At 33.7% G+C, this 5,067-nt stretch overlaps 1 non-coding gene across 1 annotated transcript; it reads right to left on the minus strand.

The window, feature by feature from the left end:
- Positions 1–793: 793 nt before the first annotated feature.
- Positions 794–865, minus strand: TRNAT-GGU (transfer RNA threonine (anticodon GGU)). The gene has a single exon. It is a non-coding gene; the product is annotated as a tRNA-Thr (tRNA).
- Positions 866–5,067: the final 4,202 nt, after the last annotated feature.

The following is a 5,067-nucleotide window of genomic DNA, read 5'->3' on the forward strand; positions in this document are numbered from 1 at the left end:
AGCGAATAGGGTCGAACTTGTCGACACAGCCACAACCTTGATAATTTTAAACAACGACTCTCCGATCAAATACCCTGCCCAGAGTTGTTCAGATGGACAAGATCTTAGTATCAAGATAAAACATACAATAAATATCGAGATAGATCTCGATCTATTCCATTTACACCGAACCATTTTAATGGTTATGGCCCGTTCGTTACAACTCGAATAACGTGGGATCTACCGAACCAATCTGCAAAACTGTGTTAGTTGAAAACTAAAATCTAATAGGGAAAAACAATAATTATCGCCCATGAGTGAATAGACAAAGGATCGATACGAAAGAAGAAAGATTCTTCTTTCACGTTCAAAAGAACGGAGGGAAGATGGGATCGTGATATTTCTCCGGGAGAAATACAAAATACTTCATATTTATCACATATTTGATAATAAGCCATACAACTTGTTCGAGAGTTGAGAGTTAGTCATCGATCTTGCTTTGATCCCCTATCAGAGGTCACCGACGACCCACATAAGAACAAACGTTAGCTCATTTTTTATTCTTGGAAGAAATGACTGTAGATAGATAAATTGGTTTTTCCGGGGCGGACGTAGCCAAGTGGACCAAGGCAGTGGATTGTGAATCCACCACGCGCGGGTTCAATTCCCGTCGTTCGCCTCATAAAAGAAGATAAAAAACGGACTGGATCCGAATCCGATTTGTTGTCATTTTCATATTCATATTTCGGTGAAAATATTTCTATCTATGTAATAGAAATGGACACCCGAGCCTTCTTTCTTCGTGGGAAACATGAGCCCTTTATCGGACTTGAACCGATGACTTACGCCTTACCATGGCGTTACTCTACCGCTGAGTTAAAAGGGCCCCCTCATCATATATGAATGAGTGAGTCTACTATGGTAGATGGACAACAAATTGGATATGGATGATCCATCTATCTTTATAGATATCAAGTTGAGAACATATATTATAGTAGCTCGTAGGGTAAGGATCGCTATACTGGAAACTCCGGGCTGAGCTGATACGAAACGGATGGAGAAAAGTTATGCCTGAGAGCATTTGCTGAAATATGTTCGTATTGCTAGAAGAGCCAAAGGCTCAACGGGTCAGGTCCTATTGCAATTACTTGAAATGCGTTTGGATAATATTCTTTTTCGATTGGGTATGGCTCCCACCATTCCCGGAGCTAGACAATTAGTGAATCATGGACATATCCGGTCAATGACCATATGGTAGATATACCAAGTTACCCTTGCAAACCTCAAGATGTGATTACTATAAGAGATCAACAAAGATTGAGAGCTAAGAATATGGAGCCATTCCAGTTTATGGCTCTTTTTCTTCCTGGAAGAGGAAGATCTTTCTAAAATGAATTAGAAAGAATTCAATTAGAAGATTAGAGGAGTTGAGCAAAAAAATTCCTTGATAAAGAGAAAGAACAACCTAGAATTTCTAAAACTAGAATGGATAGAATCCTTTCTTCTCTCTCGGAAATAGAAGAGAGAGAATTAAGGAATTCCGGAATTTGGATTCAAATGTGGAAGGAAAGAAGTGACGGAATATCCGTCAATGGGATTGTGGCGTGTATAGTTTAGTGATACAGGTGGGTTTTATTCGTTACATTATCAACTTAAATAGTTAAAGGATATTTGGATGGATCAGAGATCCATCCAAAGCTCTATCTATCTATAACTAAAGGGCCCGATACAACCATCAGAGTCAGAACAGTGAGCTGCGCAATAACTTCTAGATCCATTTGGTTTTGTTTCACCCTCCATCGACTGAATGTATGAATAAAATGTTGTCAGGATCAATCACTTTTCTTCTATTTTGTCTTCTTCGGACTCCTACCCATTGGTGTAGTTTCGATCAGGAACCTATGGCCTTGAGCAACTGATATCTTTACAATAAGACATAAAATAGATAGAGAACCCTAAATAGATAGAGAAAGAACCCTTCAATATCTATATAATAAAATTTGATATTGGAGAGAAATAAATGGACTAATCCATGTAACGCATTTAATCAAACTCATTTGGGAGGGAATGAAGATATGGTAGAGCTTAAATTTTTGATAGCTTTTTTTCTTGCTTTTACAGCAGGTATTCTAGCTATCAAATTAGGACCAATCTGTTCGTCCATTGAGCACCTCAAAGATATGTCATAATAGAATTGAACACCTGCCTCAGATTGACTCCCGTATCATAGTCGCTCCAGTCATAAACTAGAAAATAAAGGGAGAAACGAGTTGAGATATATCTCTCGTAAGTTCACTAATTGCTATTGGCAGGTTTCTTATCCGATACTCATTAATAAGATTCGTTCTCAATTTACTTTGTAGAGGTTCCCATAATGGATGATAAAGTTCCCACAATATATTCCGTTTAAGCAAAATATTATGCTTAATATTTTGCAAAATAGATACAAATGGATTACTGCCATGTAGTAATATCTCCGAAAGAGTATCTAAAAGCATATTTTCAATATATTTACACCATGCAGAGGTAAAAAACCAGGGCATATATGTTTTGAACAAATACCATTTTGAAAAAATACTATCTATTTGAGAGATCCTATAAATATTATGTTCCTCTTTAGATGAATTAGAAAGGTTACTCCTTCCATCTATGTCTTCGTTTACTATTTTGTTTTTTAAACATTCGGTTACAAACCAATCTTGAATACGAGGAAAAATTTCCTCGTTCTTATTGGAAAACATTTCGGATAGTAAATCATCTTGATAAGATCGAGTTTGAATAAGACCCACGTTTGAACTGAAACCCCTTTTAAAGCATTGATCAAAGTTGTTTTCTTCTGAATCGGATCTTTTAAAAAAAGGTTGGCAAAAAGTTTTTTCAAAATTGACTATTTGTTCTTTTGTTAAAGGCGTTGTAGAAATCTCTTCGATCGAAGAAAGATATCTATTTTCACGAACGAATGGATTCAATCGAGTTAGTAAATTGAAGGATCTGTACAAATCATAGATTAATACAAACGTTTGGTCACCACTTCGTTTTCGTTTTAAATATTTAGGTAATAATATGTTAGATACTTGTGATTTGATGAATGAAATAGTCTCTTTTTCTGAGTGAACGGGTCCTATTTCACCAATGGGCAAGGAAGATAGATTGTTGTGGATGATCAAAAGATTGAATAATTGTCCATATGTAAAATTATTCCTTTTTATATAAAATCTTTTCATATCAGAAGATAATCTATTCCTATAATTTGGCCGAGTATGATGCAAATAATCAAAAAATTGGAGCGTATTTGCTCCGTGAAAAGAAGCTATCAATGAGCTCTGATCAGATAGTTTCACAGGATTCAACCAATTGTCTCGATCGTTGGATATCGTCGAAAAATAAGTGTTATCGAATGATTCCATGCGATTATTTTCATTATCGAAAAAGTCAATAATCAATGGATTAATTGGTATCTTATTCGTAACAAATGGTGCAATTGTTCCTTCATCAATCAATAATTTCGATCTTTGTGAAAGATTATGGTCATACAAAAGAAAGGTTTTATTTTTTTTTAAACGAACGATTAGAGTACCAATTGGATCTAACAACTGATTTAATAGTCTATAATTCATACTTTGGAGCCCATGAAATGCAAAATCAAAAAACGAAATTAAAATATCGAACTTAGAATTTAAGTTCGAAATGATATCGAACTTCGAGTTTAAGATCTTTACAGTACTTTCAGAAAGGGATAAAAACACAGACCAACCAATTGAATCTCGCTTAGTATTAGTACATAATTCAATTGGATCGAACACTATTTTAAAATAGTTTTTTTTAGAAAAAACCTGTTTCAAATATTTCATAAAGTATTCGGTCTGATTGGACCATTTGTACACATTCAAATTCCGATTGATATGTTTATCAATTCGAATAATAGAATGGTTGAACCATTCTCTCTTAATTTTTTTCCAACTTGATGAATGCCGGTCAATTGTATCTTTCGTTACATTATTAAAATTTTCATTTTCTATAAAATTTGTTCTAATTTGATCCTTTAAATTGCGACTGAGCCTATTTATAAAATAGAATCTATTTAATAAATTTTTCGAATACCTGTTGTCAATGTTATACTTAATTGATTCATACCAACCCAAAGCTTCAGTTCTATAATTTTTAAAGGGAGTTCCTATCTCCAAGCAATTTTTGGAATCGATTTGGCTCAATTGTTTGTCAATTATTTGATCTAAATAATCATCCGCTTTATCAATAATATTGAGTAGGACCCATAAAGATTGATTCTTCCATTTTTCTTTGTGATTGAAGATCTGATCCGATCTCAACGATCCATTCTTGTTGAGTTCATATAATGGATTCATTTTATAATAAATAAAAAATGAAATTTTATCATGAACCTGACTAGGCTTAGTTATTGATAGAGTGAATTGATCTGTCATTTCCAGACAATTTTTGTGCAATATGTATTTTCCTTTGCTTTGATCACAGAATGCAGAAAATAGATTCCAAGGCAGAGTAAAACTCCGCATAGCACAATTCAAGGAAGGATTTTCAATTTCAAAATATGTTTTGATCTTCCATAGATCAACTATCCTATTCATTAATGAATAGGATTTTGAATCCCTTAAATCTTGGGAAAAAACATTTTTTTATTTTATTTTAAATAACCTTTTGGATAAGTTGAAATCTTCAATGGGCTTTTTAGTAGCACTAGGACCACCCATACACGGTTCATCTATTGGCAATATGTAAAAAAAAGAATAGCGAATTGATTTTGTAAAATTTTCAATGAATCTTTTCCTCTCCAAAGGAAAGGAATTCTCTTCTGTATATCTTTGATCTTCTGTAAATAATTCTTTCGCCCAAGAGATTGGATAATCTTTTGATAAACACTTTGAGGACAAATCCGATTCTATTTTTGTTTGTTCTCTTTCAATAAAAGAAAGATCCCAAAGAATTGATCTTTTTCTTCGTTGCTCAATCTCTGTTTTATTCCTTGTGAATGGATCTTCACAAAGATATTTTTCAGGGTTCCAATACTCATTTTCGGTTGAATTAAGAGTTGAATCGATCTTCAAATTGATA

The sequence above is a fragment of the Pinus tabuliformis genome, chromosome 1_1 (genome assembly GCF_031772625.1).
Source record: "Pinus tabuliformis cultivar Carrire ecotype Pingquan chromosome 1_1, CPIR1, whole genome shotgun sequence".
Classification (NCBI taxonomy): Eukaryota; Viridiplantae; Streptophyta; class Pinopsida; order Pinales; family Pinaceae; genus Pinus; species Pinus tabuliformis.